Source organism: Sus scrofa, chromosome 14, assembly GCF_054392235.1.
Source record: "Sus scrofa isolate SSC_HxYL_T2T_F1_AM1 chromosome 14, Sscrofa_HxYL_maternal_Yorkshire_Landrace_v2.0, whole genome shotgun sequence".
In the NCBI taxonomy this organism is placed as follows: Eukaryota; Metazoa; Chordata; class Mammalia; order Artiodactyla; family Suidae; genus Sus; species Sus scrofa.
The window spans coordinates 44873673-44886682 of NC_139396.1; the positions used below are offsets into that span (position 1 = coordinate 44873673).

Consider the following 13010-nt stretch of genomic DNA (forward strand, 5'->3'; position numbering starts at 1 on the left):
CAGAAATGATAACGATGCTGTAAGTTTATTTTGGCCACGGTGGGAGGAGAGACAGGACAGAATGGATCTGGAATCACCACGTCTGCCCCCGGGATGGGCGGTGGGGGCTGTGATGTCTGAGTCCAGCCAAGGACTCAGTGAGTCTGGGCTGAGAGGGGGCAGAGGCAGCCCCAGCTCTCACACTGCTTGTCCTTGGGGAGACTAGATGGCTCTTGAGATGTGTCTCACCCCTGTCCCTTCTCCATCTGCACGAGCAGAGCCTGCCTGATGACCCCAACGCTGGCACAGCCTGTGACATGTTTAGACCCAGCACAGCCTGGCGCCTCACAGTCTAGAATACGGTCCCACAATGAGATGTGAGAGGCTGCCCGCTCCCTGCTGGTCCAGGAGGCTGGGATCTGAACCCACACCTGCAGGTGGGAGAGGAGCCGCCCCTGGGCCTCGTATACCTTCGCCCCTTCCATGGCCTCCATCCCAGGTCAGGTGGGAGAGTAGCTGCGGTGACACCACTCCCCCACCATATTGCAGCCTCTATGGCCTCTGCCCGGTGGGCCCCACGCTTCCAGGGTTGTGATGGCAGCACAAGCTGATAAGACTGCGTCCAGATGCGGGGCCCCATCAAGCTCTGTGACATCACCAGCTTGGTATAGAGGGGCAGCACACCAAGGTCCCATTCCAGTGCCCACCCCACCATGTCTGGTGGGAGCACTTCACCTCCCCATGTCTCATTTCCTCACATGTGGGTAACATTCATGACACCTTATGGGCTTATTGCAGAGATTACACATCTGAACACACGTAAGGCTTGAGGAAGAGCGTGTGCAGACACGTCACTGGTTCTCACTTTCTGCAGTTACTTTGCCCAAATATCCTGCAATGCCAGGGTGAGAAGCTGGGCTCATCTCACAGACCAGCCTTCCCCTCTAGTGTCCTCTGCATGACCCAGATTCAACAGGATAAAGAAGCTGCGGCACTCAGACAGTGTCCTGTGACCAGATGTTCTGAGAGTCCCCGGGTCCACCCAGGTCCTTCACGGCCTTTGCTGCAGGCCCTGTCAGTGCCTTTCACCTGGGAGGAAGCTGGGTGGGAAGGGCCAGCTTCTCAGAGTTACACGTGGTTTTGCAGCACCTCTCTGTGGCTGGGGGTGGGGGCAGCACACATGCAGACCCTCCCTGCTTCCTCCGTCACTGAGGAACGGCCTCCCACCCGAGTGCCTGTGAGCGGAGTCACTGTCAGGTGGACAGAGCGGGAAGAGCAGCGTTTCTCCAACCAGGGGAGCGCGAGGAGGCGGCTGGTTTGCTTACCTCCCACAACAGCCCAGAAAGTCAGTTGGCTTTAGTCTGTCAATATTTACAGCCCCAGCCTGGCCCCTGGTTAGCAGCGATGCTGTGACTCTGGAAACATCTGTGACCCGCTCAGCTCCTCCCTATAGACTGAACGGCTGACAGAGCTGAGCTGGAAGTCGCCTCCTTGGAGCAGCTGGGCCAGTGCCCCCCCACCCCCCCCCCGCCTCCCCATCCCCGGGGAGGGGGGCAGAAGCCCAGGGACAGCCTCCAGCACGATGCCCATCCAGTAAAATCTGCCGATCAAATACGGTCCACGGGTTTCTCTCCCATGGATAGACACTCAGCCACAACCTGCAGTTTCAGCACTGACCCCTGTGAATGACGAGTTCTCCTGGTCCTGATCCAGAGCCTCCGGCATCAGGTCTCCTGCAACCGCCCCGCGGTTTGGATGCTGTGCTCCCAGGAGCCACCTTCAAACAGAACTTTGTGTGCAGTGAAGTGCTGCACCCGCTGCCCATGGCCAGCTTATCCGGGAGGGGAGCCAGCCCGCCAGTCGCCCCAGTGCCTCCTGGTCTGGTGTTTGCACCCCGAGATCCTCGAGTAAAGCCAGTACCCGCTGGGATCCGTGTTCAGCTGATGCAGGCCAGGGTTGTTGGCATTCACCTTTTCTGAGACTTCCCTCAATTTTCCATTTTGCTTTTATTTTCTGCTTTTATCAGCTTCACCGAGTTACTCTTGGTGTAAAATAAAAGGTACTTACCGATAATTTGGGGCATGTGAAGCCATCACCACAGTCACGAAAATGAGCACATTCATCTCCCCAGTCCCCTTGTTCCCTTCTGTCGCCCTGCCTCCCACCGGCAGCTAGTGCCCTGCCCGCTATCTCGGAAAACCATTTCCATTTTCTAGAATTTTATATAAATGGAACTCTGCTATTTGCACTCATTTGATCCAGCTTCTTTCACTCCAAACAACTGTTTTGAGATTGACGTGGCTGCATGTATCTTAGTTCCTCCTTTCTTTCTTTCTTTCTTTTTTTTTTTTTTTGGTCTTTTCTAGGGCTGCTCCCACATGGCATATGGAGGTTCCCAGGCTAGGAGTCTAATCAGAGCTGTAGACGCCAGCCTATGCCAAAGCCACAGCAACGTGGGATCTTAGCCAAGTCTGCAACCTACACCACAGCTCACGGTAACACCAGATCCTTAACCCACTGAGCAAGGCCAGGGATCGAACCCACAACCTCATGGTTCCTAGTCGGATTTGTTAACCACTCAGCCGTGACAGGAACTCTAGTCCCTCCTTTTCATTGCTGAGTGGTTCCTGCGTGCGTGGACCACCCATTGCCTCCCATCCAACTGCTGAGGGACATTCAAGGCACGTGCAGTTCTCACTCATGACCAACAAAGCTGCTCCGGACATTTGTGGGCATGTTGTTGCCCAGACCTTTGCTTTCACGTCTCTTAGGTGAGAATCTAGCAGTAGACAGACAGGGTCACATGCCTGCGTGTGTTACCTTTTCAAGAACCTGCCATGTTGTTTTCTGAAATTGTGCCATTTCATGCTGTCTCCTGTCGTGTGTAAGAGTTTGGTGGATTCACAACCTCAGCAGGGCTCTGGATGGTCAGTCTCTTAACATTCATCCATTCTTAAGTGTGCAGCGGTATTTGTAAACACCTTTTTGGAGCATAATTTACGTACCATCACATTGACTTGTTTAATCACACCAGTCAATGATTTATGGTAGATTTAACGAGTTGCATATATTGGGTGCATTTAATGTGTGCCTTATTTTACACAAAGTTTTAAAGAATGGACAAGTGCTGTATGACTGTTAGCAGTGACTTGCCTGTGGACAACTGTACTTCCTTTTATTTGATGCCCTGTGGTTCCTGATCTCCTGTCCCTGCCATCAACACGTATCACCTATGCAACACAAATGGGAAGCTTTTAAAACTTGGCTTTGTTTGCTGCCACCTTCCTGCCTAAGCACATGTCTGAGTGAGAATGGCCCCTGAATCTTCCTGTCTTGTGAAAGGCACATTCATTAACTCTCAGGAGCTCAGCAGAGACCACGAAAAATTCAATCAAAACAGCAATTAGACTGGAAACAGACATCCAAGAACAAGGCGAATTTCAGAATGTGTCAACAGTCTTGCCCATGCACAAGCTTGTTTTTGGCTGCTCCTGAGGCATGCAGAAGTTCCCAGGCCAGGGATCAAACCTGAGCCGCAGCAGTGACAACACTGGATCCTTTACCTACTGAGCCACCAGGGAACTCCTGTGCGCAAGCTTTAATGTCTCGTGTTTTCATCCATGGACTAAAATGATCTAAGAGGGAATAATCCCCAGCAAATTTATACTTACCTTCAGAATTAATTCCCCTTTTTAATTAATGATTTCATCCCAGGAGAATTATATTTTTAAAATGTCTTCCTCAGACAGACATTAAAACAGCTGGGTTCCCTGATTCCCACTGACTGGCGGAGGGGCAGGGCCTGGATGCCCTTAACTGGGGATGGGGGACAGACAAGGGGATGTCCACCTGGGACAGGCCTCCGTGGGTCTCACCACCCCTGTGTCTCTGCTCCCATCTTTACCTTCTTTACTGGACCTCAGGGCAAATAATGTGAACTAATCACACTGCTTAGCCTGTATGTCATTTGTCTGCACATGGATTCTACTTGGTTTTATTATTTCCTTATTCCTCTTTAATCCATTCCTCTTCTGCTTTTAGGAAATCATAAAACTGTGTTTACTGGTATCTTTTACATTTTTATGGAATTTTTGCCTTATTTATTCGAGTGTGTTTATTGAGACTCCCAAGACGTCATTCTTAGGGAATCCTTGAGCTGTGTTTAACGACAATCTTTTTATTTGAATGTGGTCTTGTAAAATGTCCACTGACGTTTTGTAGGCCTGTGTTGTAATTATACTTTGATGGCATTGTGTAATATATTGCATTCTGTTTATGACCCTTTTTATTTTTATGAATAACTATGTTTTGAACAGATGCTCAGGTTATTAAGTGCCTAGTGGCACCCTTGTTTTTCGTGGCTGCATGGGCTTCGAGGCTGGGCATCTATCACGTTTTCCCTCCACTCTTCCAGGAAGCTGTCAACTCTTGGCTGCCACACACGCATAGAGAACATCCTGGTACACATCCCTCCTGGGTTGTGTCAGTGTTTCTCCAGGTGGGTGCTGGAGGACAGAGGACCCCAGGCGGGTGCTGGAGGACAGAGAACAGTTCCCCCTCCCATGCTCTCCCCACAAACCACAGGATCCCTCACACCTGCCAACCAGAGATCCCGGGCTGGGAGGAGGAAACCTCCCCCTGCCCCAGGGAGCGATAGTTCTCATTACAAAGGCCTCTTCTTTCTTCTTTAAAGGAGAGACCCCCGCAACACACACACAGGTCAGGGTGCAAAATGCACATCTAAACACGCAGCTGGAATTCCCGTTGTGGTGCAGAGGAAACGAATCCGACTAGGAGCCATGAGGTTGTGGTTCAATCCCTGGCCCTGCTCAGTGGGTTAAGGATCCAGTGTTGCCACGAGCTGTGGTGTAGGTCACAGACTCAGCTCGGATCTGGCATTGCTGTGGCTGTGGTGTAGGCCCGCAGCTACTGCTCGGATTCGACCCCTGGCCTGGGAACCTCCATATGCTGCGGGTGCGGCCCTAAAAGGACAAAAAGACAAAAACAAAAAACAAAAACAATCATAAAAAACCATGCAGCTGATAACGTCAGGGGGACAGGAGAGGGACATCCCCAAGTCCTTCTAGGTAGAATTGTCACATTTAGCAAATAAGTGGATGCCTATTAAATTGTAACTTCAGATAAATAACAAGTAATTTTCTCTCTCAGTTTGCCCCATGGGGGTGTGTCCTAAACACGGTGTGTGTGGGGGGTCTATGAGGAGGAGGGGCATGTGGACGGACCCCACCCAGGATGCTCCCCTGAGCCCCTGAACGCAGCCCACCTGGGTGAGGGGGTGACCGCAGTGACAGGAAACAAGGGGAAAAAAAGCACCTTAGAGGCCACCTGAGAACCCTCTCCTGCTGCACGCATATCTCTGGAAGGTTCTCTGTGAGTGGAGAGCAAAGCGTAGCCTGTAGTTAAGGGGTGGGTGTCTCAGAGATATGACATTTTCAGTGTGGACGGCAGTTTCTGGGGCATCTGTGCAGGTGAGAAGCAGCAGAGGGGAGGCAGGTGGAGGTGAGGACACGCAGGTCCCTGCAGGACAGGAAGCAGGTGGGGAGGGAGGGGAGGGATGGATGACCTGGCTGAGGGAAATGAGCAGTTTCGAGCAGGAGGAAGGAAGTAAAGTTTCGTGGGAGCTTCAGGGTTGGTGGATGTGTGGGGATTTGGGGAGATTGTTCTGAAACTCGGCCTCTGTCCACTGGTGCCAAATAGAAATGTGGAGACAGAGTTCCGGCTAAAGTAGAAAAGAACAGCTTTATTGCTTTGCCAGGCAAAGGAGGCCACAGTAGTCTAGTACCGTCAAAACCGCGTAGTAGTGAGGAGTGGGTAGTGAGGAGTCTTACAGTGTCAAGAACAGGGCGTGGTCAGCTCGAGGGCTTTTTCTGATTGGTGGCTGGTGAGGTCATTGGGAGTCAGTGTCATCAACCTTTTGGTTCCAACCAGTCTGGGGTCTGCGTGCCTGTGGGCAGCATCCAGTTGACTTCTTCCACCCAGTGAGGGCTTCAGCTCCTACAAAACAGCTCCAAAGACATGGCTCAGAATATTATCTATAGTCCTTGAGGAAGAACTAAGTCCTTGACTTTGTTGAATAGCTAAACTATTATTATTTTATCTTTCTTTCTGCATTTTCTCTGATTGAAATTATTCTTTGACTGAAGTTTTTTTGTTTTTGTTTTTGTTTTTTTGTTTTTTAGGGCTGTACCCATGGCATATGGAAGTTTCCAGCCTAGGGGTCTAATCGGAGCTGCAGCTTCTGGCTTACACCACAGTCACAGTAACGCGGGATCCAAGCTGCGTTTGTGACCTCGGCAGCGCCAGATCCTTAACCCACTGAGTGGCGCCAGGGATCGAACCTGTGTCCTCATGGATGCTAGTCAGATTCATTTCTGCTGAGCCACAACTGGAACTCCCTAAAGTTTTTTCTTTTTTTTTTACCGACAAAAGGCAGATGGAAGACGTAGGTGGGGGGCAGAGTCTATTCCTGGAAGACCCCAGAGGGTCCTGCTTGGTTACAAAATGTCAGGCTTGGAGAGGGCATGGAAGCCCGTGCCCCTAACCCCCACCTTGCCCTATCCATCTCCTCCATCTGGCTGTTCCTGAGTTGTATCCTTTTATAGTAAACTAGTACCCTAGGTTTCTGAACTCAACCCTATGAATCCTATTATTTAGATTTTATTTATTTATTTATTTTTATGGCTGTATCCACAACACGTGGAGGTTTCCAGGCTAGGAGTCAAATCTGAGCTGCGGCTTCTGGCCTACGCAACAGCCACAGCCACAGCCACACTAGATCCGGGCTATGTCTGTGACCTATACCACAGCTTGAAGCGGTGCCAGATACTTAACTCACTGAGCAGAGCCAGGGAAAAACCCACATCATCGTGGATACTAGTTGGTTTCATTCATTACCACTGAGCCACAACCGGAATTCCTCTTTATGTAGATTTTATTTATGCTATGTCAAGAAGCAAACTGGAAGATATTGCAGATGCAGAAGCCACAGTTATGCAGTAACACACATAGTCAAAATTTTTGATCGGTATCTCAAGTGTATTCCTTTGAATAATGATATTCCTGTATTATGCAATTGAAAAAGGAAGTGCTTTAGATTGTGCTCTTGACTATCCAGATATCACAGACTGGGAAATGGAAACTGTTATGGACACGGCTGGTGACAGCCTCTTCTGCTTTTTGGTTTACACCAGGTACTGTTCCTATAATCAGATATTCAATAGGAACAGCAACAGGAATAGTAGTGAAACCAGCTAAGAAACTTTGGGAATGTCTAAGAGATGCAGGAAATGACCTTTCTACAGATGATGCATTGGGAGCTGGATGTTTCTCCCCTTCTTTGATCCTATTGACAGAAACATAGATTTGGGGACTCCTTTACACCATATTTGGACATATAAGTCCTTGGTGCCTGACATACTGGATTTCCACTTAAAGAGAGTTAATCTTGGAAGCATCTTCAGGAGTGAATAATTCTCTGGCTGGTGCTAGTTTTATCTAGAGAAAAAACAAGAAGTCTTATGTTTTAACTCCAGTTGATAAATTTTGGTAGAAACACAAAGGAAAATTTCCACTTCCAGAAGTTTTGGAATCAGTTCAACAAGAACTGAGCACAGTGGATGAGAAGTGGAAGATGAAGGGGCCAAGACCACGCTTTCTGATGGTACTGCTCAGCTAACATCAGCTGTTGGTTCTTTGCCAGAACTCCTTGTGGGGGAAGAAAAAGACTTATTGATCTCCATAAAATGTTGCTTTGCTGTCTTATAAAGGCCAGAAGAGTGGATTTGTGTTTTGAATATAAAGAGAAAACACTGAGCAAAACAATTCTGGATAAATCTCTTCTAGACACCATATCAGACCTTGACGCAGAAACACCAGAAGATAAAGTGAGGCCATTTCTTATCTATGATGTAAGCACGCAGCAAGCAGTTTCTGAGTCTGATATGTAGCTATACATACCAAAAAGGTTTAACTGACACAGGATGCAACCTTAATCCCTTGAGATGTATCAAACAGTGGAAGGCTTTTACCAGCCTGGCCTCAGCTCCTGCCAGCTCTTGCAACACTACCCCAAGTCCCGAATACAGGATCACAGTTTGTGATGGGAGAGGAGGATGAACCCGGTACTGAAACGGCTACATCTACTGGTCTTCATGGAGATGAAGTCAAACCCTGAAACTGATGACTACAGATGTTTTGATCCCAAATGCTATGAGGCGATGACAGCTCAGTTCCAAGGAGCAAAAATCTATTCCCAGAAGCAATTGTTTTTGTGTTGGGAGACGGCAACTACATTGAATATCAAAAGCTTGTTGACAACAGAAAGAGGGAACAAGGCAAACACATTTTCTGTGGCTGCAGCTGACTCTTTAAGGCTGCATAGTTCATAAAACAGCTGTCACAACTTGGATGAAAAGGAGATGCTCAGAGTTTAACTAGATAGGAAGAGCTCCCAGATTTCACTGTCCCTGTCTGCCTCCATGCAAGCCCTGCCCAGCCAACCAGAGTTTGTAAGTTATATTCGCTTTGATGCAGGAGACCCAGTGTATCTGCCCCTGCTTCCACCTTGTCATTAGGTTTTTTTACTCCCTTCCTGGCAGGTCACATTTTGATTTCTGTTCAGCTTTTTAAAAAATTTTTTCTTTTTCGGCCACACAGCATTCCCACAGCATATGGAAGTTTCCTGGGCCAGGGATTGAACCCAAGCCACATCTGTGACCTACACCACAGCTGGGACAACTGCTGGCTCCTTAACCCACTGTGCCAGGTGGGGATTGAACCAGCAATGCCATAGAGACAAGCTGGATCATTAACCCACTGAGCCACAGTGGGAACTCTTCTGTTCAGCTTAAATGAGTTCTCCTAACCGTGGGTGCTGTCATGCCAAAATTAATTCTGGACCTGAATCTGGTGATTTCCATCTTTGATTCCTCCTGTCCCCAGGACACCTCCAGGAATGTTGGCATCTTAATATCCTTTGTGATTTAACAAGGGGATCACCATGTGTGGGGGCACCTCTGTCACACGTTCCTCAGCACGGGCCATCCTGAGCCAGACAGCACCAGAGCTCAGAGCTGCTTTCTAAGGGTCGTACTCAGGGATGCCAAGAGGCAAGTTCACGTGCCCTCATGGGCCTGTGTCAACCTCTGTCCTCGGTCAAGTGGAAGCCATCGCTGGGGACACAAGTGGCCTATATGGCACATCTTCTGTTTTGAGTGTCATTCGTTCCCTCTAACACAAATCCTAGTTTTGCTTTGGGAAACCACATCTTCCCCACCTTGTGTTCTTATAAACACCTTGAAATTGGCTTCTTTTCTACTCAAGCATTTTACAGTCAGATCTTATGTTTTTCCTGTTCCCTTGGAGAAAGGGAGTGGCTTGGGGACGAGCATTTCCAAAGTCAGAGCATCACAGGCAACAAGACACAACCCCAGTCATGGTGCTCAGCTCTCTGGGGAGCAGATGAAAAAAAAAGTGTATGTTTAGATCAGTTATAATGGAAAAATAAAAATCATAAAAAAGAAAAAAAAGTATACGTAATTTTCTAAAATTCAGATAAACCCTACCTGGGCTGTGCTGGGGAGGCCACCATTCCTCTGACCCTTGCTCCTGTCAATTAGAAGCCAAATGGCAGGTGTGCCCCTGAAACCTTGCTTCCCAGCTTAGAGCTATGGGTTACCTGCCTGAGAGGTCCCTTCTCATCTGGGCCAGGTGCTCTCCTGAGCCATCTCTCTGGCCCAGCAGCTTGAGAGGTCTCAGAGAATGTCCTCAGAGGTGGGATGAATGGAAATTTCCATGGAGGGTGCTGAGTTAAATCCACCCAGATGTGATGCAGACACATGTGTTCAGAGGGGCTCCCAACTCCTCTATGAGAGATCACTGGAAACAGCCTGAGTGGATGAAGGCATTTTTGGCCCAGAGTATGAAACTGTGTAAACAGCCTAATTGGGGAATTATTTGCTCCTGTGCACATACCCCATCCAAGACTGGTCACCCTGTGTCTGCTCTTCTCCCATCTCTCTCCCAACCAGCTCCCCTCTCCCCCTGGTTCCTTGTTGAGAACCACTAGGAGGGTCCCCCCACAGTACTGGCCAGGATGCCTATCTGTCTGTATCCACACTGTCTGTACCTGGACAGGTGTAGGGTTGGGAGAGAGAGAGGGAGAGAGAGGGAGAGGGAGGGAGCACATAGGGTAGTGGGGGCTCTCTGAAGTAATTGATGGAACCTAAGGCAAAGCACTGCTATCACTTGCTACAGGGTCTGATGGCACTGCCCATAATTCAGTGGCTCCATGCATGTTTTAATCTCCAGGTGATGTTCTCTCTATGTCCTAAGACTCCATGAAGGATGAATGACTTTGTCCACTATCTACTCAAGTGCTATAAATATCTGACCCCATGGTGGAAGAGCAGCAAGAAGACGCCACCTGCAAAGATGTCCTGTGCAAGGTATGCTGATGATGTCTGGTTCACTGACACTCCTGGCTCCTAGTTCTGCTCTGAACGTTTGTGAGCAGTGAGGACACAGGACCCTGGTGTGTGTCCAAGGGCCCCCACACTGAGTGGGAGGCTGATTTCTTCAGTGAGTTATTCTTCCTGAGAAGTCAATTGCAGCAAAACATACATTGGAAACATAAAGGGGATTGATAAACATCAAAACAATTTCAGCTCCACTGCCCTGTTTATAGCAGGCTTCCTCAGAGCTCCTAATCCCAGGCCTAATGTATGTATAGTCAGCCCAAGTTTCATCACTGAATTTAAATTATGACATTTTTGAGGATTCAAACAGCATCACATACTCATACACTGTTTGTGTGTATAATATTAAAACATCACTGCCATTTCAGCTTCACAAAGCTTATTTCTTGAGAAATGTCAAAAGGCAACATCTACTTCAATTTACTTTTTTCCCCCCTTTCTATTATGTTTTGTATACAGAAATTTCCTCTTTCAAGGGAAGGTGACATGGAAAAACATGTCACCATTCAGATGTTCTTAATAATTTCCAAAATCAGAGGGCATTTTCCCTCTGTTTTCTTATATTTCAGCCCATCAAGGGTGCAAAAAGCCTTACATATTTCAGCACTGCCATGTTCTTTGTGTATATCCACTACATCCTTTGTGGATTCTCCTGGAAGAAGAGAACCCTGTACCTGAGATGGCAGAAAAATATGTTTCAGATGAAGGAACAATGCAAAATCCCAGAAGAAAAACTGAGTGAAGTGGAGATGGGCAACTTACCTGAAAAAGAATTCAGAGTAATGATAAAGATGATATGAGATCTTGGAAAAAAAAATGGAGGCACAGAACAAGAAATTACAAGAAATGTTTAACAAATAGCTAGAAGATTTAAAGAAAAAACAAACAGGTGAATAATACAATAACTTAAATGAAAAATACCATAGAATGATTCAATAGTGGAATACATGAGGTGGAAGAACAAATAAGTGAGATGGAAGACAGATTGTTGGAAATTACTGCCATGGAAAAGAATAAAGAAAAAAGAATGAAAAAAATGAGGGTAGTCTGAGACCTCTAGGACAACATTAGACACACCAGCATTCACATTATAGGGGTACCAGAAGAAGAGAAAGTGCTGGAGAAAACATTTGAAGAGATAATAGCTGAAAATTTCCCTAATATGGAAAAAAAGGAAGTCTGCACTTCCTCAAGTCCAGGAAGTGCAGATTCCTACACAGCATAAACCCAAGGAGGAGCACAATGAGACACATACTAATCACACTGACCCAAATTAAAGACAAAGAGAAAATATTAAAAGCAACAAGGAAAAAAGCAAGAAATAGCATACATGGGAGACATCCTTGGTGGCTCAATAGGTTAAGGACCTGACAATTGTCACTGCTGTGGCTTGGGTCACTGCTGTGGTGCAGGTTTGATGCCTGGCCTGAGAATTTCCACATATTGCAGATGCAGCCAAAAAACAAAAAGACAAGTAATAAAAACCTACAAGGGAATCCCCTTAAGGCTATCAGCTGATTTTTCAGCAGAAACTCTGAAGTCCAGAAGGGAGTGGCATTGATATATTTAAAATGATGAAAGGGAAAAACTTCCAACCAAAATACTCTACCCAGCAAGGCTCTTGTTCAGATTTGATGGAGAAATCAAAAGCTTTACAGACAAGCAGAAGCTAAGAGAATTCATCACCACCAAATCAGCTTTATACAAATAATAAAGAAACTTATCTAGGTGGAAAAGAAAAAGCCACAACTGGAAATAAGAATTATGAATAGGCTCACTGGTAAAGGCAAATATATAGTGAAGGTAGGAAATCATCCACACACAAGTATGATATCAAAACTAGCAGTCATGAGAAGAGGAGAGTACAAATGCAGAATCCTGGAGATGCATTTGCAAGAGACCAGAAACTTAAAACAATCATCTATCTATCTATCTATCTATCTATCTATCTCATGATAACCACAAGCCAAAAATCTATATTAGATACACACACACAAAAGATAAAGTGATCCAAACACAACGCTAAATATAGTCATCAAACCACAAGAGAAGAGAATGTAAGAGGAAGAGAAGACTATAAAGACGTACAAAAACAAATCCAAAACAATTAACAAAATTGCAGTAAGAATATCTATATATATCTATATCTATATAGATATAGATATAGATAATTACCTTAAATGTAAATGGATTAAATGCTCCAACCAAAAGACTGGCTGAATGGATATAAAAACAAGACCCATATATATGCTGTCTACAAAAGACCCATCCCAAATCTGGGATACATACCACCTGAACGTGAAGGGCTGGAAAAGGTATTCCATGCAAATGGAAATCAAGAGAAAGCTGATTTCATTGGAGAAATCAAGCTCCATTTCTTGATGGAGAAAGCTCATATCAAAATACCCTTTAAAATAAAGACAATTACAAAAGACAAAGAATGACACTATATTACGATCAAAGGATCAATTCAAGGAGAAGATATAACAATTGTTTTTTTTTTTTTTTTTTGCCATTTCTTGGGCCGCTCCCTTG

General features: G+C 46.4%; 1 pseudogene; it reads left to right on the forward strand.

Annotated features, from left to right (window-relative positions):
* The first annotated feature begins 605 nt into the window (after positions 1–605).
* LOC100157663 (sec1 family domain-containing protein 1-like) lies at positions 606–8410 on the forward strand (annotated as a pseudogene).
* Positions 8411–13010: the final 4600 nt, after the last annotated feature.